Below are 27,188 nucleotides of genomic sequence, written 5' to 3' on the forward strand. Positions count from 1 at the left end.
GACACAGTAGCTGATTCTACAACAGAGGCCGAGTATATTGCTACATCAGAAGTAGCAAAGGAGGCAGTTTGGACCCGCAAGTTTATTATTGAGCTTGGGGTGGTTCCTAGCATAGCTGATCTCATAGAGCTCTATTGTGACAACAATGGAGCAATAGCACATGCCAAGGAACCTCGCTCACTCCAGCGGACCAAACACATACTACGGCGCTTCCATCTCATTCGAGAGATCATCGATAGAGGAGATGTGAAGATTTGCAGAGTACCCACTGATGCTAACGTTGCAGATCCCTTGACCAAGGTTTTGGCACAGAGAAAGCATGATGGTCACACTAGGTCATTGGGCCTTAGAGCCTATACTGATTGGCACTAGTGCTAGTGGGAGATTGTTAGTTAGAGCCCTAGAGCCAATCATTTGATGATTGTTGTATGGACTCATTGTATCATATTCTTATATATATAAAGGCATTTGTTTATGGTTATTATGCTTACTTGTATTGGTGCCAAATAACTAAGTATAATAGCGTCCTAGAGTAGAAGGTTCTTACCTATATCAATCGGTTAGTTGAATCGATAGTGAGATGATATAGGGAACACTACTCTTAATCATTCCTAGTCAAGTATTAGCATTCAGGGACAATGTTAATGCGATGAGACTAGCATGTAGGTCAACTCGATGACTTGATCTCACAAGTCATGGATATAGAGATATCAAGTTGACACATGGGTATACATTGGAGAATGTATACTGAATGACCCGCCATGAGAAAGTATCATGGATCGTTATATGAGTGTGATATACTTTCTCATGTGGCTATTAGTATGATTATTAGTCCTTGGCCTGAAGTCAGCATAGTTCCCTACATAAGGAGTTGCATACTTTGGCTTCGTCAAACGTCACCCGTAACTGGGTGGACTATAAAGGCGATTACTGGGTATGTAACAAATTATGCGGAGGGATGTGAGTGATGTAGATGGGATCTATCCCTCCTATATGACTGGAGTGACATCGATATTCTTGATAGAGTGAGACCACTAAGTGCATGTCCATGCCCAAATGAGTCAATATGAGATGTTGAGCTCATTTGATTAGGTGAGTCTACTTGGGATTCAAGATTTAGATTAATTAGAGGATGACACGGTCTATGCCTCACATTAATCAATCTACATATCTAGGATAGAAGAACACTTGTCATATATTGTGAAGAGTCATAATTAGTAGTCACAAGGTGATGTTGGATCTCAACATTCTTATAACTTGGGTAGCAATGATGTGTTGCTAGATACCGCTCATTACTTATGTTTCTAAATGAGTTTAGGAGCATTGCCAATGTTATAAGAACCTATAGGGTCACACACAAAGGGCAATTAGATGGAGATTAGGTTCATTTGATGAACCTAAAGAATTAGGTCCATGTGATGAACTAAATTGGATTAAGAGTAATCCAAATTAGGCTAATTGAGTTGGACTCAATTTGGTTCATGTGTTAGATGAGTCTAATTTAGACTTAGACTCATTGAGTCAATTTAAATCAATGAATAGAGATTCCTTAAATTAAAATTGACTTGAACCAATGGTTAGATTTGATCAACCATGGGAGAGAAGTGGTCAAGTTTGACTTGACTTGAGAGGAAGATGAAGAGTCAAGTTTGACTTGACCATTTGCCACCTCATTGGTGAGTTGGCAAAGAGTGGACCAATGATGATGCTCCACATCATCATGGTTGCTTATGTGTGTGTGCCACCTCATGAGGGAGATCAAGAGTTGTGACTCTTGATATCCCATGGAGTATAAAACTCCTCCTTTAGTGGCCGGCCACATTTAAGGGTGTTGAATGTGTTTGTGTGCTTAGTGTAACTCTCATCTTCTTCCTCAAGCTCTCTCTCCTCTCCCTCTCCTCCACCTTGGCCGAACCATTCAAAGGTGCTAGCACACCTTTTTGTTTGGTTTCTCCATCTCTTGCTTGTGTGGATACATATAGAGGAGTATGTACTTTGATACTCTCGAGATCCGGTGAACCTTGGACGAGCGGGATTAGCGAAGGGCATCGCATCAAGGGTAAAGCTGTTCTCCTTTGTAGATCTAGTTTAGATCTAGGCTAGAAACTCGTACTCGAAGTTTTACGTAAATTTATTTCTTCGCACGGATCCGGTGGCGGGGTTTCGGGGTTTCCGGAACGCAAAAAGTGATTTTTGCGGCCCGAAAAATCCAACAACACATTTGTATGATCCGCAAAAAACTGATGTCAGGATGGCCTGTGGTCACACAAAGAATCTGAGACAGAAAAGGATGTCAAATATAGAAATCAGGAGCACAGGGCGTCGGTGTCAAACTCAATAGAAAAAGACGTCGGTGTCGAAATCGATAACTTAGGGCTTCGTCACCGAAATCGGTAGAAAAGAGCATTGGCGTCAAAATTAACAGCACAAGGCATCACTGCCAAAACCAGCAAAAAATAGTACCAACGCCGAAATCGGCAGAAAATAATGTCGTCGTCGAAATCGACAGAAAATAGATATTGACGTCGAAATCAACAACAGTAGGACAGAAAATAGATGTTGATGCCGAAATCAATAGCAGCAGTAGGAGAAGACAGCGGCAACAGGAAGGAATAACAGGGGCGATAGAAAAAATTAGGTTAGAAAAGGAGAACCGCTCTAATACCATGTAGAAATTAAGAGAAGGAAAAAAACTAACATCTTATTAGATTTTAAAATTGATACAAAATATAAGGTCTTATATAGTTAAATTAAGAAATCCTAAACTCTATAAAAAAGGAAAAAGTCTAAATTACTCTTAAAAACTATAAATAAATAAATATATAATCTAACAATTCGTTCATTGTTGTCGATATTGAGACATTACTAATAGGTGATGTGCATGTTCCATACACAGCTGGTTACTTATTGGTGAAGCCAAGTGACGATCTCTCTTCTATCCCTCCTAATTCCTATTATTGTGAGGAAGAGATCCAATGCAATCCCAACTTTGGGGAAAGGAGTTCAAAAATGTTATATGCATGACTGCATATCCCATTTATGAAGCTACACTAAAGGAGAATCCTAGTGTTTGAACAATTTACTTCCATAACTTTACCAGGTTCGGTGGTATTCTTCTTCTGAGGATGGCCGAGAGATATCTTTGAGGTAGGGCAGCCCAACATTATCTTATGAAATATATTTGGTAGAAGGCAGCCCCCTTCATGGTGATGTAGGGGTATAGTAATAAGAGCACTCATATATTAACTAGTGTTAGTTCAACTTTGTGTTTTCTCTTTAGTAGCTTGCGAATAGACCAATAAGAGGACTCATTAGGCTCATCTAAGAGCTCAATACATAAATTATTAGTTGCAAGTATAGAGAAAGTATTTTCAGTCATGAAAATTGTGAAAGAATAATATGATATTATCCACTTTTAGTTTAAACTCTTATTTTTGAGCTCTAATCAAAAGACTTTATGTCAATGAAGATATCTTCGATCTTATAAATTCATTATCTTTTTCATGTATTTTTAATGTGGGATTTTGATTATATTCCTAACAATCATCTTCTCAAATAAAGGACTACCATTATTCTTATAGTCCAAATCTCCCCTCAAGCATCGAATAATCCTTGACCTGCTCGGACCTTTCCTCAAGCATCCAGTCAATCAAGGTCACTCCGCTCCTCTAAGACTTTTTCACCACCTAGGGTTCAATCCCTCAATATTTTCACCAAGTATCCGATCACCCTTGAATTGTTTGGATTTCACCGCCTAGAATTGACTCTCTAAGGATTTCCGCCAAGCATCACATTACCCTTAATGTGTTTAAATTTTTTTACTTAGAGTTCACTCCTTTAGGAGCTCCCACCTCCTTTGTTCAAGGCAACTATTTCACTCATTTTTTGAGACAAAAAAAATTCACATATCTATACAATTGTATAATATTATTCACTTTGGGTCTAAATCTTTATTGATTTATTCTTGGACTTTATCCAAAATATCTCATATCAATGAAGATATCTTTCATTTTATAAACTTATAATCTTTTTTATATATTTAAATGTAGAATTTTAATTATATTTCTAATATTATTGTCTATGTAGAAAAAATATGAAGTATTATATAAAGATTTCAAAATATGAAGACTAAAAAATAATAGTTGATAGTTGATAATTATTTTATGATGTTAAAAAAAAAATTACGCCAACATTGAACCAAGTTCCAAGCTCCACCCCTATTGGAGAATATGCCAATAAAGTAAATGACATTTAATCCAGAAACAAGAAATCTTCTTTTGAAAAAAAACTACACTAGCTCCGTTGGAAGTTGGAACTTTTGTGTTGCAAATTCAACTTTTGCTATAACGAAATTTTGCTTCAAAAAACTACAAGAAACCCAAAAATTCTACTCTATCTTCAAGAAACCATACCTTTATAATTTTGATATCAAATTTATTGGATATGATAGCATAGAAATTTGAAAAATGAGATTACTGATGTAGGAGGATCGGTAGATTATTATATTATTATTATTTTTAATTTTTTTTAATATTTAAGGTATTTTAGATATTTTTTTATAATATTTATCTTTTTATATTTTTATTACTTTGTATTCGTTTAGAGATTTAAGATTACGAGTCTTTTTTTTATATAATTTCTTTCTTTTATTTTCAAGATAGGAATTATAATCTATAATTTAAGATTTCTTTCTCTATTTAGGTCTTAAGGTTTGAAGTATATATATAAATACATGTATAATTTGAGGAATTAATACTCTATATTAAATAAAGTTTCTTTTTTTTTTTAAAAAATTTCTTCTTACCTTCTCCTTCAATTTTTCTTCTCGTTAATATGCAAGATAATCATTATCCAATACGACGTCAATAGATTAAAATAGGAATTGCTACAGCACACTTTTCACAATTTCGCTCAATATTTTTTTAACTTGCTTACATAGCTGTCAAGTGCTTGACAAGTTTTATTTTATAATGCTGAAATGAAACAAAACATTAAAGCTAATCAACCATATTAACTTTTTGCAATCTTCCAATAGAGTTCTTCATTTCTCAGTTTTTTGACCATGCAATTGCAAGCTTCAGAAGCACTTCATTTCCCATACTTTGACCATGCAATTGCAGATTTCCAAAGCATTTCCAAAAATTACAAATTATTATTATTCAATATCTACATCCACGTACAAAGCTTCAATTCATTTTACTTGTTATTTCTTCAAAGAATAAGATAATTGATGTGAATTGATTATATTATCATATATTCTCTGACCATGCATGATGCTTGCTTGGAATCAATGTTTTGAAAATCGGATCGATCATTAAATTGGTAAAATTATCGGATCAAGATTTTTAAGATTTGACCGATCGAACCGATGATTCAACTGTTTTATATATATATATATATATATATATATATATATATATATATATATATAGTGTTGATATCCTGCGCGCCGCACAGTGCGCGACTGTGCACACGCGCAGGATTCAACACTGTATATGAGTTTTTTTTTAATTGTTTTTGTTTTTTTTAATTATTTGTTTATGAATTAAAAAATAATTGAAAAAAATAAAAAATAAAATATTTTTTTAAGAGTTTATTTATAGGGTTCAGGCTTTGGTTATAGTGTTAAAGCTATTTTTTTTTTTTAGATTTTACCTCTGGGGTTTAGGCTTTCCAATTAAGTTATAGTGTTTGGTTTTAAAAAAAATTTAAAATAAAATTAATTTAAGCATTTATTGAGTATTGTAATATGTTAAGGGAATATATTAAGGTATTAAAAATTTATATAAGGAAATGTTAAATTTTTTAATTGATTTTTTAAATTTAAAATATTAAAAAAATAAAAAAAATAAAAAAAACTGAGCGATCTCCTGCGCGCGCGCACAGTCGCGCACTGTGCGAGCGCGCAGGAGATCAAAACTCTATATATATATATATCATGTTTCAATAATTAAAAATCGTGCTTCAATCCTGATTGAACCTGCGATTTTGACCGGTTTTAAGCGGATTTGACCAATTTTAAACAGTTTTGATCGATTTTTTATTTTTTCGGCTTTAATGGGTAACCGGACCGGACCAAGAGCCGGTTCGCGGTTCAACCGGTTAGATCGGCCGATCGGGTCCGGTTTTCTAAACACTATTTGGAATAGGATCCTTGGCCAAGATACACACATGATATTTTAGCATAATCGTCAAGGACGAATCTTTGTAAGAGTGATGCCCTATTATTTATTCCATTATATGTGTACCTATATTAATCTTCCTCCATATTTAGGGCTAACTTAGGGGCGCCATTGAGGTAGTAAGTATACCCATTTTGGGGAATAGGATCACGGGGGCAGTGTCATAGTTAAATTCTCTAGTGAAAGATCATAGATTTAGAGTTCGAGATTCAGCTACAATATTTTTTTGATATTTTTTTTTTAATGGATAGCAGACTTGAGAATATTGACTGTTAAAATGAGGCTCCATATGTATTTTTTTAATTTACTCAGATGATCAATGAAAATTTTTTATAAAATCAGATCGATCATTTAAGTTCGATATTATCTGACTGGTTAATTACTTTTTTTAATAGGAAACTAAACTAATTGCATAAATTGGAATAGGAAACTAAACTGATGCAAAATATGATTAATACTTTAGTGACAATCTTGCAGAACGTGTTGCATGGAGAGAGCCACCAAACAGAGCAAGGGGTTTCAGGATTTGGCACTATATATCCTCTCCAACTTCTCTAGCCATTTTCTTCAAAAAGCTTCTGGAAGGCTGAGTATCATTGATGATCGAATTTTCCAAAGCATTTCTAATATCAATAAAATCACCTAGTGGCAATGTCGCCAACATGCTCCCAAAGCTCCTCCACGATTCGAGGTTTGGAAAACAAGGATCAAAACTTGCCTTTGGCAAACAATGATCAAAGCCTCCACCTCAAATGCTCCGGTACTGATTCGAGGTTCTTGTAATACCACAAAATTCACCATTGAACTTCGATGAAGTCCTTCAGTGTCATGTAGAATTACGGACCTCCCTGCACCAGCACCACGACAATTTTATGTGGAACACGGACTTATGATTAACCTCTAAACACCATTAATTCCCTCAAAAATAAATGGAATACATGAGCTTTAGAAATGAACTATTACATATGTGATTCAGGAGGTAATTAGTAGGCACCACGTAGACAAGAAAAGAAGGATGAAATTGCTGAGGTGGTTCCAACAAAGGGGAAGTCAAGCCGACGGTCAATTCATTGGTTTCTCTACTCCCAGGCCTCTCGATTACTTGGCTGCCCAGCTCCTTGTCCTCTCGGCTCTAGAGCCTCCCGATTCCTTAGCTTCCAGATTCCTTGACATCCTAGCTCCAGGGCCTCTTGGTTCGTTGGCCTCCCAACTCTCAGGTCTGCCAACTCATGGGCCTCCCAGCTCCTTGGCCTCTTAACTCTTGACCTCCTGACTTTGTGGCCTCCCATCCTCTTGGCCTCCCGACTCCTTATCCTCTCGGTCTTAGTCTCCTGGCTCCCTGGCCTCTTGACTCAGTCTTCTAGTTCCTTAGCCTCTTAGCTCCCAAGCCTCTTGGCTCCCGGACCTCTCGGCTCCTTAACCTCCCTACTCCTTGGCGACGTGCGTCAGGACGCAGGGCCATTTTAGAAAAATAATAATCATCACATAAATCTCGGATTATTTCGGGAAAAGAATAATCATCATACAAATCATAGATTATTTCAAGGGATAGATAGCAGTGTGAATAAGTCTCTTATTATTTAAGAAATTAAATAATGATAATAAGAAGATGAGAATGGAAGGAAAAAGTCTATTGCCTCTATATAAAAGAACCCAGAGCCATTTTAAAAAATAATAATCATCGCATAAATCTCGGATAATTTCAGGAAAAGAATAATCATCTTACAAATCTTAGATTATTTCAGGGGATAGATAGCAGTAAGAATGTCTTGTATTATTTAAGGAATTAAATATTGATAATAAGAAGATGAGAATGGAAGGAAAAAGTCTACTGTCTCTATATAAAATATAATCCTTTCCGGCATCCAAGGTACATATGCACATGTACATATATTAAAACCCTAATACTCATCGTCTTATTAATTTTTAACTTGAGCGTCAGAGTAGCTGTGCCCGAAACCCCTAACCGTCATTTTAACCTTCTTCTCCTTGTTTGCCCTCACCCAGGCACCCATAACTATATCATCATCCTCGTCGTTGTTATCTGGCAATTTCCATTCAAGTTGGAAGCAAAGTCAACCCACCGGTAATTCACTTGTCGATGTTTACGGGCAAGATCAAATTGACATCATCTATGAAAACACTGAGTTAAAGACCTAAATCGGGACTTTAAGATGGATGATGTTGGAAGACCTAATGTCAGTGCCATGGCAACAAAGGATTTTGACAAATTAGTAGTAGCAACGGTGCAAACGATGTTAAAGGGGCAACCCTCGCATCCTCCAACAATCAATCCTTCAATTGAATAGTCGCTCTAGTCAGTTGAAGCGACATCGGCGCACCAGAAGGTACCTTCGCCTATGAAAACACCTCAAATTGCTTCTCCCATATCGATAGGTAAGTCCGTCTCTAGAGAACCTTCTGTACAATCTTTTAGTGAAACCCTTCATCAAAGTTTTTCAAGAGGAAAAGACCCTAAATTTGGTAAATCGAAAGCTCCTCAAGGTTCTTTGTTCTCGAGGGATATCCTCCAAGATGAATTGCCAAGGCACTATCAAGTATTGCAGATTTAGATCCTGAGAATCACATTTGTAAATTTAATAACATTTTTTTGTTACATTAGTATACGAATGACATCAAATCTTGAGTTTTCTTGACCACACTCTCGGGTTCGGCGCAGAGATAATTTAGTTGGCTCCTTACTTCTTTTATTTAGACCTTTGAGAAGTTTAAAGTTGTCTTCATGCAATACTTTACAACCGGTCAAAGATACTAGAAAACACCTTATGATTTGTTCATCCTCAGGCAGAAATTCAAAGAACGCCTAAAAGAATACTTGCAATAGTTTAATCAAGTTGCCATGCATGCTCCTCGAATACCCTAAAGGTACAAGTTAGTGCCTTCTTTCTAGATTTGGTTGATCTAGATTTTTGCAAATCTTTTGTGAAAAGCCCCAATTTCGAAGGATTACAATTCTGGGCACTTTATATTCAAGTCAAGGAAGCCAGTCAGCTAAAAGAAAAGAAATGTCGACTTTGGCTCCTACCCTCACTCATTAAGATCGTAGAGCTCCTCCCCCACCCTTACAAAATTGAGAATTCACAAATTGAAAGGGGGAAAAAGTGGTACAAGCCATGAAGGTAGCCCCGACTCCTGCTATTGAATCTAGTCAATGATCCCCTAAGGTGACTCGATATTGTGCCTACTATCAAGTAAGCACTCATTCCATTTGAGATTGTTAGCAGTATGCAAGGGAATTAAAATGAGTAGCTGATTAGCATAATGGCAATAGGATAGTGTCTGACAAAAGGAAGTCTCCTAAACCTTACAAATATTATCACCACCATGATATTGATCGACCCGTGAATCGATGGTAGTGGAAACCTTTCCAACCTGCGAGTCTTACTTGGAAGGAAGAATAACCAAAAAGCTTTTTAACTCTAAGAGGTATAGAGCCAAAGATGTGTTGAAATTGGTTCATTCTTATTTGTGTGGATCTATGACTATCCAGGAAATAGGTGGTTTCAAATATTTCGTCTATTTTATAGACAACTATTTAAGATACGGGTACATTTACTTGATGCGCCACAAGTCTAAGTGCTTTGATAAGTTCAAAGAGTACTAGGCTGATGTGGAGTAACGTCAAGGTAAAAGTTGTCACGCCCCGGGGGAGTCACTGTCTGAAGAAATTTCGGTAGCATCTCCCCTGTATAGCGCATAATCTGAAACTTTCTACATCACCATATACCTCAGCCACATGCGGTTAGAATAATAACAATAATAAACAAACAATAACACAGATATCCACGCAGTTTATATCAATTTCAGCCTCTGGCTGACACAACCACGCAGTTAAATAGAAATGATAAGAAGACTCAAAATCCACCCTACTCAACTACACCCATAAAGTTCAAAACCGATGTCCTACTCCACTACACTCATAAAACACAAATCACAACGAACTTACCTCTTCTGCCCTCTAGGCAGGCATGTAGTAAAAACAAATCCAAATAAAAGTCATCCACAAGTAAAACAATCCATACAAGATCCAAAGTATCCAAAATGGAACAAGTCCAAACATAGTCTAGAAAAGAACACCAAAAGACAAATAACCATCCTCGTGGATTGCATGGGGACTAGCAACTGGAACTCTCTGGACAGCATCAACCTGAAAATAACAACAGAGGAGGGTGTGAGTCCAACACTCAGCGGGTATCAACTGATATGCATAATAAAGAAGATAACAGGTAGCACTAATCATGCGTACAGTCTCCTGATACAAGAAGGATAAATGCAACTGAAACAAAACAGGAGAAAACTATACTGACCAGGACCAAGGTACAAGTACAACAGGGTCGTCAGACCGAGAGTGTCATAATCCTGTATGCATGTCAATCATATGCATCCATATAAATGCAGCAAGTAAATGCAGCAAACACAAGCAATAAATGCATCATGCATATGATGCAAATGTCATGGTCACCCTTGACGCCAGTCAGCCATCTCACACACAATGGTGAAACCGAGTGGGTAAGGGCTGTGACAACCGTGCACTCTGACATCACTGCCCCTGATGAGTGACCGAGTGGACGGGATGCTGTCGGAGTATACACATACTCCTACCCGAAATCATAAATGGGGGAGCGCAATGCTCTCATCTCCCGGTACACGATGACGGGGAGGAATCTCTACCGGCTACCACGCTGCATCACACTACCCATGAGCGGACCAACGGAGCCAAACAAAGTCCAACTGCCTGCCGTCTACCACGCTGCTACACTAAACCAACGGAGCCAAACTACCACGTTGAGTCACCAGACCAACGGAGCTAAACAGCAGAACTACCACACACCTGTCTGATATACCACTAACCCATGAGTGGTGGTGTGTACAGATACATGTAACTGGCGATGTGCTCGACAATAATGGAGCAGACAATCGCACAGCATGCAATCATGCAAAATGATGCATGACACTAAACATGGCAATATCATGAACAACATAACAATAACCATATAAATAAATACAAAGTATGTACCACAGGACAATGTATCAAATGGAAGATACACCGATCAGATAGGGTATCAAATAAACCCTAGGTCCTGAACATAATGTATAATATGATTGTGTCACTACCTCTAAAGCCTGTATGATCAGGTAAATAATAACATGCAGTGCATAATAAGTAAACAAGTAAACATGTAACATATCATGTAGTGATCAACCGAAACAAATGGAAAATACAATCATTGCTATATGTTAAACACATTATTATGCATATCAAAAGACATAAGTCAAAGTACCCGCCTCCAATCGACAAGTCCAATCTTGTCCAAACACGACGTCGAGATACCCGTCTCGCGTCAAAGTCCTGTGTCACAATATACAGATTTAGCTAATCACGTATAAATTAGCACTACAAAAAAAACACCCGTATAGGGGCGTTTTTTTTTACTTTTAAGAGCGACTTTCAACCACTCCTACACCTTTACCAACGGTTTAAAAACCGCTCCTCTTATCACCGTCCCTATATCCTATCAAAGCGATTTTCGTAACTGTTGGTAAATATTAAAAAACTGCCCCTATTATACTTTGTAGGTATGGTTTGAAATCTATCTTACACGTTATACATATAACAACGATTTCAAACCACTTTTATAGCTATATATTCAGTAGCGGTTCAAACTACTCTAAAACTCTTTAAGTGTTAGAATGATTTTAGACCGCTCTTACACACTATGGATATAGGAGTGATTTCAAAATGCATAAATGTCATGATTATAGGAGCTCTAATCCTACAGGTAGACTCGCCGACCTCGGGCTCTTAACCGGGTCAATGGGTCAAGTGCTCATTGACCCTATTTTTATTTTTATCCTATTTTTATTTTTATTTCCTTTTAAAGTTGGAAAAGAAATTAGTTATTACTAGGATTCGAACCTAGGTCTCCTAGTAAATTAGAACCAAATATCCTAACCAACTAAACTAGAGTTATTAATATTTTTATGTATTAGTTAATTATTTAATAACTAGTCAATAGTTTCTTTTGTGATATTGTTATTTTTAGTAATTAGGAGAAGATTAAGAGACATATTTATTCATTTATTTATTAATTTATAATCGCTTACTGATAGATAATTTTATATGCTAGTTAATTATTAAATAATTAATTAATAATTTTTTTACTATATATTTATTCTTAATAAGTCCAACAATGTTGGGTTCAGTAAATGATTTTGATTACCTATGAGAATATGAGACTAAGTTGATCTATGAAAAGGACTTTGGTTCTAGTTGATGCTGAAAAGTGGAAAGGGAAAAAATTTAGGTTACTTGTTATTAGAGGCTAATAAAAGCAAAAATTTAAGAGAAAAAAATAATAAGGTTAATATGTTTTAAAAATAATGGTTCTATATAAATAATAATAATATTTAATAATATTCTTATCATAAATAATCTAATATTATTTTTTAATTTTAAAATAAATAGTTTTTAAAAAATATCATTATAAAATATTTATAAAAAAATATCAAAGTTATATTCAAGTAGTGCGAATTGGAGGATGGATAGAATCGAATAACGAAAGATAAAGGTTTTTCAGAGTGAGATTTAGGATTTTGGAGTTGAATGGAGGAGGAAGAAAAGTTTTTGGCGTGAGATTTAGGTTCGGAGTTGAATAGAAAAAGGGGAAAAATTTTTGACATGCAATTTAGAATTTTGGAGATAGATAGAGGAAGATGAAGGTGTGGAGGTTACGTGTGATGCCGGGTATGAAAGTTATGTGTTTAGGGAAAAAATATTATGGAAAAAATTTAAGGAAAATACATATTAGAAAAGAAAGAAAATTGGTATATATAAAATTAAGAATTTTCTTTTAACACAAATAAGAAAAGAATGAAAATCGATATAAATAAAATTAAGATTTTATAAGTTATTTAAAGAATAATTTGTTTGACTAATAAATATTTATATTAAATAAATAAATTTAAATTTGAGATGTACAAAATAAAATTACGTTAAGTAAATTGTACACTTTAATTATTATTTTTTTATAAAAAAATATTGATCAATTTTAACTTCGATAAGAGTGGTTTACAGAATAACTGCTAAAAGTGTATTGTTTGATAATTAGAAATTAAAGCAATAGAAATAGTTAGTAGCAGGGTTTAATATAGAACCGTTGCTAAATATACCCAATATCAGTAGTTTCACGATTGTTTTTAATAGTTGAATCAATAAGAGCGGTTTTAGTAGCGGTTTATTCAAATCGGTGTTAGAACTATTCAACATGAGCGGTTACAAAATCGTTCTAAAAAGGTAAGGCATTAGAAACTATTTAGTTCAAACTGTTTCTATTGTTTGATTTTCAAGGGCGGTGTTAAAACGCTCCTAATAAACCGCTCCTATATGGGTATTTTTTTGTAGTGTAGTTAGCCAAATCAAATCCCCTAATCACTATCTTACATCACATATGTAATTTATCCGTTACATATATTATACATAACTAAATCACATTCTGCACGAGTCCTACAAGAACAAGATACGAAATAAAATTAAGGATCCTCCATCAATGTATCATCCTAATTAATAACCAATTCAAATCCTAGTTCCGATGAAGATTTCCAATTAGATCAACCCAGATATAACTTAATACCCTATACAAAATTTGTACAGCATGGAATATCCTCCATAGGAACCCAACAAAAGTCACTAAACATGCTCACCTAAGTGTATGAATAATGATCGGATTCCTCAGCTCCAACAACAGCTTAATCCCATTGATACCAAACCTAGAAATCAATCAACCATATCCGTGAGTTGCTTCTGCATCCAACCAGTGATCAAATACAAAGAAACAACAAAGGTAAGCTACTCACCTCACTCACATGAAAGGGGGAAACCTAGGGCACGGCAGTGAAGACCAAGCTAGGGCTCGGCAGAAACCTTGAAGTCCGGATAACCTTTCCCCCCTCCAGCGATCAGTGGTGGTGTCGGCTAGGGCAAAAGAGGTAGTAGCCGACCCTAGGGCTGAGGAGGAAGATGAAATCGGGTGTCAGTGGTGCTGCCAAATCGCAGCAGAGAGAGAGCGACCATCTGCTGGTGCTAGGGCACAGGGGATGCCGACGGCACCTCCGTGCGGCAGCGACGTGGTGTAGGGGTGCTCGGCGTCGCTGGCGATGTAGGTTAGCGATGGCAGATCGTCGCCGACACTTGGGGAAAGGGGAGCGTCGGCTGTGGCAGTCTCCACAGCGAGGGCGACGGGCAGAGGAGTAGGGAAGAAGGGGGAAAAGAAAGAGTCGGCAGAGACGAGGCTTGGCCGAGGGTTTGTACACGGAGGGGGGGGGGGGAGAAAACCACCTCGTGCGGCGGTTAGGGCCGGCGTCGGGCGAGCTTGGTGCGAGAAGGCTCGGCACAGAGGTGGAAACGGCGTCAAAGAGAAACCGGAGAAAAAGAAAAAAGATAAAGAAAATAAAAGAAATAAAAGAAAATAAAAGAAAAAGCAAACTTTTCCTCGCTTAAATGGGGTAGCCAAAACAGGCTTTCCCGGGGCCCCATTTTTATCCCCATAAACTCGTCCATACGAGCTCCGAAAAATTCCTGAAAAATTGCTAAAAATTCTAAAAAATTCCCTTATCATTATTCTTAAAATTTTGATATTTTACATTCTCTCCCACTAATTAAAATTTGGTCCCCAAATTTTGTTATCTACCATCAGCAAATACTAACAACAGATATAAAGTATATATGCTGAACGGTAATTTAAATCACATACCTCAAGTGAACAGATGGGGATATCGAGCTCGGATCGTATCCTCGAGCTCCCAAGTAGCCTCCTCATCCGAATGATGCTGCCATCCGACTTTAACCAGTTGGATAGTCTTGTTCCTCAACTGACGCTCTTTTCGGTCCAAAATCCGTACCCGAACCTCCTCATAAGTGACGTCAGGTTGAACCGGAACTGAGATATCTGTCAGCACATGCGTCAGGTCAGGTACGTATCTCCTCAGCATAGATAAGTGGAATACATCGTGGACGCCTGCCAGGGACGGTGGTAGTGCCAGCCGGTAAGCTACCGCTCCAATCCTCTCCAAGATCTCGAAAGGGCCAATGTACCGCGGAGCTAACTTACCTCTGAGGCCAAATCTCTTCACCCCTTTCGTGGGTGAAACTCGTAGAAAAACATGATCACCAATAGAAAACTCCAAAGGTCTGTGTCTCCGATCAGCATAACTCTTCTGGTGGTCCTACGCCTCTGACATCCTCCGTCTGATAATACGGACCAACTCTGCCTCCTGCTGAGCTCTATGAGGTCCCAACAGCTGGGCCTCTCCAACCTCATCCCAGAGGGTGGGTGTCCAACAAGACCTACCATACAACGCCTTAAACGGTGCCATCTGGATAGCCGAATGAAAGCTGTTGTTGTAGGCGAACTCTACCAATGGCAAGTGGTCCTCCCAACTGCCTCTGAAATCCATAGCACACGACCTCAGCAGGTCCTCTAAAGTCTGAATGGTCCGCTCTGACTGTCCATCTGTCTGCGGATGGAAAGATGTACTAAATCAGAGCTGCGTGCCCAAGGCCTGCTACAAACTCTGCTAGAAACGAGACGTGAACCGGGGGTCTCTATCTGAAATGATAGTCAAAGGAACACCATGTAATCTGATGATCTCCCGGCAATATAGATCTGCCAATCGATCCTGGGGATCAGTCCTCCGGATCGCTAAAAAGTGTGCGGATTTGGTTAATCGATCAACGATTACCAAAATCACGTCATGGCCTTATCGTGTCCTCGGCAATCCCACCACAAAGTCCATAATAATATGTTCTCATTTCCACTCAGGAGTAGAAATCCGCTGAAGTAATCCGGCAGGTCTCTGGTGCTCAGCCTTCACCTGTTGACAGATAAGACATCTAGCTACAAATTTCACGATGTCTTTCTTCATACCGTTCCACCAGTAGGAACACCCAAATCTCGATATATGCAGGTCCCGCCTGGATGGATCGTAAATCGAGAGCGATGAGCCTCCTGAAGTAGCTCCTGTAAGACTGGATGAGACTGAGGTACGCACAATCTGCCTCGGAAGTATATAATACCCTCCTCGTCTCGTATATACTCGGTCTACTGCCCAGAAGCTATCTGACTGCAAATGAGCTGCAAATGCTGATCACCAGCCTGGGCCTCTCGGATCCTTGTCCTGATCGACAACTGAGCAACCATGGTAACAAGAATACCCTGCTCTGTATGTCCCTGCTCCTCAAGGTCTAACTCGGAGAAACCCTGAACCAAGTTTGTAATTGAAACTCGGTGGCAAGCCAAAGTCCCTCTGGACTTCCTGCTGAGTGCATCTGCAACCACATTAGCTTTCCCCGGGTGGTAGCTAATGATACAATCGTAGTCCTTCAGGAACTCCATCCATCTCCTCTGTAGGAGATTAAGCTCCTTCTGAGTGAAAATATATTTGAGACTCTTATGATCAGTGAGAATCTCAAATGTAATACCGTATCAATGATGCCGCCAAAGCTTCAGAGCAAAGATGATGGCAGCTAACTCCAGATCATGAACTGGGTAGTTCTTCTCATGCTCCTTCAACTGTCGAGAAGCATAAGAGACTATCAGAACAGCGCCCAAACCCTGAAGAGACGCGTCGGTGTAGAGTACAAATCCATCCTCTCCAAAAGGTAAAACCAAAACTGGAGCCGACACTAATCTCCGCTTCAGCTCCTGAAAGCTGGTCTCGCAATCCTCGGACCACGTGAACTTCACGCCTTTCCTGGTAAGACGTGTTAGCAGCATAGCAATACGCGAGAAACCCTCGACAAAACGTCGATAATATCCGGCCAGTCCCAGAAAACTACGTATCTCCTGTACTGACTTCGGCTGCTCCCAGCTGGTGACAGCCTCGATCTTCTGAGGGTCTACTGAAATACCTCTGCTAGAGACCACATGTCCCAGAAAACCGACTGAGGATAGCCAGAATGCACACTTGCTGAACTTCGCGTACAAATGATGTCGTCTAAGTGTCTCTAAGACTATGCGAAGATGCTGTGCATGCTCCTCCTCGGAACGCGAGTAGACCAATATGTCATCAATGAAAACAATAACAAACTGATCAAGATACTCTAGAAAGATGCGGTTCATCAAATCCATAAACACCACTGGAGCATTAGCAAGCCCAAATGGCATCACCAAAAACTCATAATGACCGTATCTGGTACGGAAAGCTGTCTTCTGAATATTTGAGTCTCTGGCTCTCAGCTGATGATATTCGGATCACAGATCAATCTTAGAATACACTGATGTACCTCTGAGCTGATCAAATAAATCCTCGATCCGTGGTAATGGATATTTATTTTTGACGGTCACTGCATTCAGCTGTCTGTAGTTAATACATAACCTCATAGTGTCGTCCTTTTTCTTGACAAATAACACCGGACAACCCCATGGAGAAACACTAGGGCGAATAAATCCCCTATCCAAAAGCTCCTGGAGTTGAACCTTCATCTCGTTCAACTCTTTTGGTGCCATACGATAAGGAGCTTTCGATGCCGGTGTGGTCCCCAGAATCAGCTCAATAGCGAACTCCACTTACCTTCTGGGAGGCAAACCTGGCAGCTCCTCTGGGAATACATCTGGGTACTCCCGAACTACAGGAACGTCGGAGAGCTGCGAACTACGGCTGTCCTCAGTACTAATCAAAGATAACAGAAAACCCTGACAGCCATGTGACAGCAGCTTCTGAGCCTGAATCGCTGAAATGATCGATATGCTGTCGTCTCTGATGCTAGTGAAATCCCACGAGGGTTGGTTCGGAGGCCGAAATGTGACCACCCTCGTCTGGCAATCAACTGTGGCATGATATGCTGACAAACAATCCCTGCCAAGAATAATATCAAAATCGACCATTTCTAATACCAAAAGATCCACCGTAAGTATTAGGTTGCCAAAATCTAACGGGCAACCTCTGACCTCTTGGGTGACATCCAATGTATCATCGGACGGTAGGGAGACGGTGAGTCGCTGCAGTCTAAGAGTAGGTAATCTACCAACCTCCCGTATGAAGGTACGAGATATAAAGGAATGTAAGCTACCAGTATCAATCAGTATATTTGCAGATAAGGTATAAATAGAAATCATACCGCGGAAAACGGATCCGTCGGCTCGCTGCGCATCCTCTCTAGTGACCGCATGAATATGCCCAGTCTCTGGCAGAAGAAGAGGTGGTAACGCTGCCTACGATTGCTAGGTCTGGGCAGGAGCCTGCCACTGAGGTGGTACTGGATACTGCGACAGAAAAGTCTGAGAGGACGGCGACTGATACTATACCGATGGCTGGGATTGTGTCTGATACTGGGCCTATGGCTGGGGCTGCAGCTGATACTGCCCCTGAGTCAGATAATGAGATCCCGGAACGGAGCTCTGGGGTACAATGGGAGTACTGGGGTACTCCTGTCCGAACATACCAAATGCAGTTGCTGCAGGGGAAGCACTCAACTGCTGGACATGCGAAGGTTGGGCTCTTCGCCCTCCTCGATAAGTTCCGGGCTGACTGAACTATCCTCCATGATCAGACCCTCCGGAAGTCATATGCTGAGTCTTCTACGGACAATCTCGGCTCTGGTGCCCAGGTAGTTTGCAATAAAAGCAAACTGACTGTCCCAGAGTACAGGCTGTGGTGATGTGATCTATGGACCCACATCTGAAACAGCGAATGTCGCTGGCGAGTTGTTTCCAGTTCTGTTGCTGTGTAGCCGGTGGCTGCTGGATCTGTCCAGACGTCTGACCCGGCTGCTTCCTTTTCCTGTCCGGAAACGCTCTCTGCTGAGCTGACTCAATCATGAGGGCTCTGTCCAAAATCTCTAGATAAGATGCACAACCAAGACCGGCAAGTCTTACTTGCAAATGTCCATCCAGCCCCTGAATGAATTGCTGCATACGTGAATTGTCCTCAGTAACAAGCTCTGGACAAAATCTGGCCAATCTGTCAAACTCTGCATTATACTCTATCACCGTCCGGTTGTTCTGTCGCAGACTCAGGAAATCCTGATGGCGAGCCATCTAATAAGCTCGTGGGAAGAAATGGCTCTCAAAAGCCTCTCTGAATCTGGCCCAAGTGATGTTCTGCTCGCCGATGATGGAACGCTGAGTAATCCACCAAGTGTCGGCCGCATCCCTTAAGTGAAAAGCAGCCAGCTCTGCTTTCTCCCACTAGGAGCAAGCCATATAGAAGAAAGTCCGCTCCATCGTCTCTATCCATGACAGGGCCGCACTCGGATCAAGGTCTCCTCGGAAGAGTGTAAATTGACTCTTCATCGACTCTGCCAATGCTGGAATCCTGGCTTGTGCCGCGACAATGTCAGTGAGATGTGTCGGAACGGCTGCGGGAACTAGCGGAACCACTGGAGCTGGTGCTACAGGTGGTACCGCTGAATAGACCAGGGGAGGTACTCCCGGTGCTGCTATATAAACTGGAGCATATGCCGCTGGTGGCACTGCAGGGTGAACATAGGTGGTCGTGACTGGATGTACAGTAGGTAAAGGTACCGGATGTGGAGTAGCCGGCATCGCTGGTGCAGGTGTCGCTAGGTATGCTGTAGGTACTGGGGGCACAGGTGCCACTGGTGTCGGATACACAGTAGGTCCAGGTGGCGGTGGTGCCGAGTACACCGTAGACTGGGCCGGAGCTGGTGCGGGGTATGCCGGTAATACCCTTGGTGGTACCGGAAATACCGTAGGAATAGGTACACTCGGCACAGCCGAGGTAGGTACCTCTATAGGAGCCATTGGGGTCTGAGAGCCCGACGCGCCCGTAGTATGCTGAGTCTGTCCCTGACTGACAGGCTCAGCCCAGTAGGCATCTCTGGCGAATCCAGAGATCCCAAGGTCCTCGTATGTGGTCGTCCAACATCACGTCTCACAGCAATACGTGTAGATCTCCTCATATATGTTAAATTATATCACAGATATTACTACAAGTATAAACAATTACAAAATAACATCATACCTAATTGCTGTCTGGAGATGTTCCGTCGCTGTCCAGTCCCTATTTTACCTCGAAATTCCGTACAAGAAAATCACCGGAAATCCATACTAAAATCTGAAACAAATACCAAGTTTGACTCGCAAACTTGGGCTAACACACAATATCCAGAGTACCAAAAGCAGGTATCACACCCTGCTCTGATACCAATTCTAATAAATTGGTATCAAATAAATCTCAAGATCCGTAACATGAAGATCAAACCAAGTATCCCCAAACCTTGGCGCTCTGATACCAAATAAATTGGTATCAGGTTATCCCAAATATCCAAAATACGAAAACAAAGATCATAAAAATATGCCCTGATACCAAATATAAATTGGTATCAAATAAATCTCGAAAATCCAGAACACATAGCAAGTATCGTATACCTGCTCAGATACCACTAAATTGTCACGCCCCAGGGGAGTCACTGTCGGAAGAAATTTCGGCAACATCTCCCCTGCACAGCGCACAATCTGAAACTTTCTACATCACCATATACCTCAGCTACATGCGGCCGGAATAATAAAAATAATAAACAAACAATAACACAGACATCCACGCAGTTTATATCAATTTCAGCCTCTGGCTGACACAACCACTCAGTTAAATAGAAATGATAAGAAGACTCAAAATCCACCCTACTCAACTACACCCATAAAACTCAAAACCGATGTCCTACTCCACTACACTCATAAAACACAATTCACAAAGAACTTACCTCTTCTGCCATCTAGGCAGGCATGTAGTAAAAACAAATCCAAATAAAAGTCATCCACAAGTAAAACAATCCATACAAGATCCAAAGTATCCAAAATGGAACAAGTCCAAACATAGTCTAGAAAAGAACACCAAAAGACAAATAACCATCCTCGCAGATTGCATAAGGACTAGCGACTGGAACTCTCCGGACAGCATCAACCTGAAAATAACAACGGAGGAGGGTGTGAGTCCAACACTCAGCGGGTATCAACTGATATGCATAATAAAGAAGATAACAGGTAGCACTAATCATGCGTACAGTCTCCTGATACAAGAAGGATAAATGCAACTGAAACAAAACAGGAGAAAACTGTACTGACCAGGACCAAGGTACAAGTACAACAGGGTCGTCAGACCGAGAGTGTCATAATCCTGTATGCATGTCAATCATATGCATCCATATAAATGCAGCAAGTAAATGCAGCAAACACAAGCAATAAATGCATCATGCATATGATGCAAATGTCATGGTCACCCTTGACGCCAGTCAGCCATCTCACACACAATGGTGAAATCGAGTGGGTAGGGCTGTGACAACCGTGCACTCTGACATCACTGCCCCTGATGAGTGACCGAGTGGACGGGATGCTGTCGGAGTATACACATACTCCTACCCGAAATCATAAATGGGGGAGCGCAATGCTCTCATCTCCCGATACACGATGACGGGGAGGAATCTCTGCCGGCTACCACGCTGCATCACACTACCCATGAGCGGACCAACGGAGCCAAACAAAGTCCAACTGCCTGCCGTCTACCACGCTGCTACACTAAACCAACGGAGCCAAATAGAGCGGAACTGTCTGCCGGCTACCATGTTGAGTCACCAGACCAACGGAGCCAAACAGCAGAACTACCACACACCTGTCTGATATACCACTAACCCATGAGTGGTGGTGTGTACAGATACATGTAACTGGCGATGTGCTCGACAATAATGGAGCAGACAATCGCACAGCATGCAATCATGCAAAATGATGCATGACACTAAACATGGCAATATCATGAACAACATAACAATAACCATATAAATAAATACAAAGTATGTACCACAGGACAATGTATCAAATGGAAGATACACCGATCAGATAGGGTATCAAATAAACCCTAGGTCCTGAACATAATGTATAATATGATTGTGTCACTACCTCTAAAGCCTGTATGATCAGGTAAATAATAACATGCAGTGTATAATTAGTAAACAAGTAAACATGTAACATATCATGTAGTGATCAACCGAAACAAATGGAAAATACAATCATTGCTATATGTTAAACACATTATTATGCATATCAAAAGACATAAGTCAAAGTACCCGCCTCCAATCGACAAGTCCAATCTGGTCCAAACACGACGTCGAGATACCCGTCTCGCGTCAAAGTCCTGTGTCACAATATACAGATTTAGCTAATCACGTATAAATTAGTTAGCCAAATCAAATCCCCCAATCACTATCTTACATCACATATGTAATTTATCCATTACATATGTTATACATAACTAAATCACATTCTGCACGAGTCCTACAAGAACAGGATATGAAATAAAATTATGGATCCGCCATCAATGTATCATCCTAATAACCAATTCAAATCCTAGTTCCGATGAAGATTTCCAATTAGATCAACCCAGATATAACCTAATACCCTATACAAAATTTGTACAGCATGGAACATCCTCCATAGGAACCCAACAAAAGTCACTAAACATGCTCACCTAAGTGTATGAATAATGCTTGGATTCCTCAGCTCCAACAACAGCTTAATCCCGTTGATACCAAACCTAGAAATCAATCAACCATATCCGTGAGTTGCTTCTGCATCCAACCAGTGATCAAATAGAAAGAAACAACAAAGGTAAGTTGCTCACCTCACTCACCTGAAAGGGGGAAACCTAGGGCACGACAGTGAAGACCAAGCTAGGGCTCGGCAGAAACCTTGAAGTCCAGATAACCTTTCCCCCCTCCAACGATCAGTGGTGACGTCGGCTAGGGCAAAAGAGGTAGCAGCCGACGCTAGGGATGAGGAGGAAGATGAAATCGGGTGTCAGTGGTGCTACCAAATAGCAGCAAAGAGAGAGAGGTCGTCTGCTGGTGCTAGGGCACAGGGGATGCCGGCGGCACCTCCGTACGGTAGCAACGCGGTGTAGGGGTTCTCGGCGTCGCTGGCGATGTAGGTCAGTGATGGCTGGTCGTCGCCGGCACTTGGGGAAAGGGGAGCGTCAGTTGTGGCAGTCTCCACAGCGAGGGCGACGGGCAGAGGAGTAGGGAAGAAGGGGGAAAAGAAAGTGTCGGCAAAGACGAGGCTTGGCCGAGGGTTTATACATGGAAGGGGGAGAAGAAAACCGCCTCGTGCGGTTAGGGTCGGCGTCGGGCGAGCTCGGTGCGAGAAGGCTCGGCACAGAGGTGGAAACGACGTCAAAGAGAAACCGGAGAAAAAGAAAAAAAAAATAAAGAAAAGAAAAGAAATAAAAGAAAATAAAAGAAAAAGAAAACTTTTCCACGCTTAAATGGGGTAGCCAAAACAGGCTTTCCCGGGGCCCCATTTTTATTCCCGTAAACTCGTCCATACGAGCTCCGAAAAATTCCCGAAAAATTGCTAAAAATTTTAGAAAATTTCCTTATCATTATTCATAAATTTTCGGTATTTTACAGAAGTATCAAGATACTACGGTGAGATCGTAGTGGTGAGTACCTCTTGAGAGAGTTTAGGAGTCACTTATCAGAAGTCAGGATTCAATTCCAACTAACTGCACCTGGTACACCCTAACAGAATGGTGTAGTAGAAAGAAGGTATAGGACTCTTATGGAAATGATTAGATAGATGATGAGTTATTCAGAAAATTACCAAATTCATTTTGAGGATATACTTTGGAAATGGAAGTGAACATAGTACCTTTTAAGTCAGAACTCTCTACTCACATAGAAATACAGAATAGGCGTAAGCCTATTTTGAAGCATATTCAGATTCGGGGTAGTCCAACACATTTGCTGAAGGAAGACACTGATAAGTTGGACAGGAGTTCACTTGTTTGTGGGTTATCCTAGAGAAAACAAAAGGAGGTTTATAGTCCTAAAAATCAGAAGGACATTGTTAGCACAAATACCCGATTTTTAGAAGAGGACTATGTAATGAACCACAAGCACATAAGTAAATTTGTTTTTAAGGAAATAATAAAGGACACGTCTAATATAGTACCAATTGTACAAGATGAAATATCACAAAAAACTGCAATATGTATCACAAATGATACACAATTGCACAAAGTGCCTCGTCGTAGTGGGAGGATTGTTAGGCACCTGAAAGATTCATGTTTTGGGAGAGTCTTTGGACTTGATCCCTGGTGAACATGAACCTGATCCCCGGACATACGATGAAGCACTCCAAGATAAAGATGCAAGCATCTTGGCAAAGAGCAATGAATGCTGAAATAGAATCTATGTATTCTAATAGAGTCTGGGAGCTTATAGAACCACCAAATGGTGTAAAATCCATTGGGTGAAAATAAGTTTATAATAGAAAAAAGGGACAGACGGGAAGGTGGAAACTTTCAAAGCAAGGCTTGTTAAAAAAGGGAAAACCTTTTACCAGTAACCATGCTTAAGTCTATCTAGATTCTTTTATCTATTGTTGCTCATATGATTATGAGATTTGGCAAGTGGATGTCAACACAACTTTCTTTAATGGATGTCTTGAAGAAAGCATCCATATAAAGCAACCAGAGGTGTTCATTGCAAATGGCAAAGAGCATATAGTATGTAAGCTCAATCAGTCTATTTATGGACTGAAGCAAAGCTTCAAGGTCTTGGAACATCCGGTTTAATGAAGTAATCCATACCTATGGATTTATTCGGTGTCCGAATGAGTCTTGTGTATACAAGAAGTGTGATGGAAATGTGGTGATATTTCTTGTACTATACGTAGATGACATTTTTGGTAGTTGGAAACAATGTCAAAGTGTTGTCAGAAGTAAGGGTATGGTTGTCCAAGCAAGTCGATATGAAGGACTTGGGAGAATGCACATATATTCTCAGGATCACAGGGATCACAAGAAAAGAATGTTGTGCTTATCCTGAGCTTCATATAACGACACTATCCTAGCTTGTTTTTAGCATGCAAAACTAAAAAAAAGGTTTTCTACCTTTAAGGCATGGAGTAGCTTTATCTAAAGAGATATCTCCGAAGACATCAAAGAAGATAGAGGACATGAAGGCAGTTCCTTATGCTTCGGCTGTCGGAAGCCTAATGTATGCTATGTTATGAATGAGACTTGATATCTGTTTTGTTGTGAGCATGGTTAGCATATATCAAAGTAACCCTGTACAGGGACATTGGACTACGGTAAAGCATATATTGAAGTACCTTAGAGGGACTAGAGTTATATGCTAGTTTACAAGGCAGATGATTTGATCCCTGTGGGTTACACGGATTCTGACTTCCAATCAAATAGGGACAATAGTAAGTCAACCTCGGGGTTTTGTGTTTACTTTAGGAAGTGAAGTCATAACTATGGAGGAGTGTTAAGCATATGTGCTTTTGCGGGCTCCACCATAGAAGCTGAGTATGTGGCAGCCTATGAGACAACCTCTGAGGCAGCCATAGAAGTTATACGGCTCAAAAACTTCATGATAGACTTTGACATGATTTCTGGTTTGTCCAAAAATTATTACAATTTTTGTAATAATAGTGGTGCAGTAGCAAACTCAAAGAAACCATAAGTCCATAAGGCAAATAAACACAATAGAGCGCAAGTATCACCCAATACGAGACATCGTATAACGAGGAGAAGTTGTTGCTGCCTAGATTGCATCAAATGATAACCTAAGAGATCCTTTCACTAAGTCCCTTAAGGCAAGAGCTTTTGATGGGCATGTTGAAGGGTTGAGAATCAGATATATGGCAGGATATATGACAACATAGTCTTTTAGTATAAGTGGGAGATTGTTAGAGTGTATACTAAAAGCCTAACTTTTTGTAAACATCTATTTTGAAATAAAAGAATTGCATTGGTCAAATGTCTACATCTATTTGCTTAGTGTAGTTGTTCAATTAATTTATATTGTAGATAACATGGTGTGTGGTGTCACCCACAGAAAATTATGCTATCAGTTCTTTATAAATTATAAACAGTTGCTCACGACTAAGATGGAAAGGAACAAACTATTGGAATAGTCGTAGTGTAATTAGGTATTAGTTTATCTTGACTAATACATTACACTAGTACACTCTAAGTATATTGAGTAGAACTATTTAAGGTAAGTTCTTTTTATACTGACTTAATAAAAGAACAAGACCTTAGTTATTATGGAAGTGTGTGCTCTTAATCCTAATATAATAACAAGCACATATATTTCGTATTTATTTCTTTGACTTATCAAAGGGTGAGATTTAGCTCGATAAATCTGTCACGCCCCATGTAGTCCCTGTCAGAAGAAATTTCGACAGCATCTCCCCTGTACGGGTGACAATATGAATCCAGAATACATATATCTATACCTCGACCACACACGGCCGGAATAATACAATACAAATAAGAAACAAACCACGCAGTTTATATCAACATTCCACACAGTTCACATATAATCAATCCACGCAGTTTAATATAGAAAGACGATAAAGAGTCCTCAAAGATATATGTAAACCTCCTACTCCACTACAACAAAGAAAACAAAATCCACGAAGTAATGAGAAAATTCGCAGCGAAAAACAAAGTAGCAAACCCGAATGTTCAATGCCCACAATACAAACCCACAATACATGTATATGAGATGCAAAAGCAAAATATAATCCGACAAAGAAAATCCTCGCGATAATGGGGCTAGCGACTGGAATATCTCCCGACGGCCTCAACCTGAAAAATAGTAACAACGGGGTGAGTTCAAAGAACTCAGCAGGTAATCCAATAGATATGTACAGCAACATATAACCACCAGTAACGATCCTACGGTACAGTATCCTAAAAGTATAACATATAGTACAGTCTCCTAAGTATAACAGGTATGCATAACTGAATAAACTGCAGTAATCAACAATAAGCATGTAATACAGTCTACTGCAAGAATAATAAGAAGTGCATAACTGAAATAAACTATACTCACCTGCGAGGCTTGTGCAACTGACTGTGAACACACACAGATAAAAATAGTCAGAGCAAAAGCATATAGCCTGTATGCATGTCAATCATATGCAATCACCAAAATGCATCAATCATAAATAATGTAATCTG

General features: G+C 39.8%; 1 long non-coding RNA gene across 1 annotated transcript; it reads right to left on the reverse strand.

Moving 5' to 3' along the window:
* Nucleotides 1–10,174: 10,174 nt before the first annotated feature.
* On the reverse strand, nucleotides 10,175–14,599 carry LOC121973754. Its single transcript, XR_006109746.1, has 3 exons — nucleotides 14,058–14,599; nucleotides 13,905–13,970; nucleotides 10,175–10,350 (listed from the first exon to the last, which is right to left on the reverse strand). It is a non-coding gene; the product is annotated as an uncharacterized LOC121973754 (long non-coding RNA).
* Nucleotides 14,600–27,188: the final 12,589 nt, after the last annotated feature.

This window comes from Zingiber officinale, chromosome 4A (genome assembly GCF_018446385.1).
Source record: "Zingiber officinale cultivar Zhangliang chromosome 4A, Zo_v1.1, whole genome shotgun sequence".
Lineage (NCBI taxonomy): Eukaryota > Viridiplantae > Streptophyta > Magnoliopsida > Zingiberales > Zingiberaceae > Zingiber > Zingiber officinale.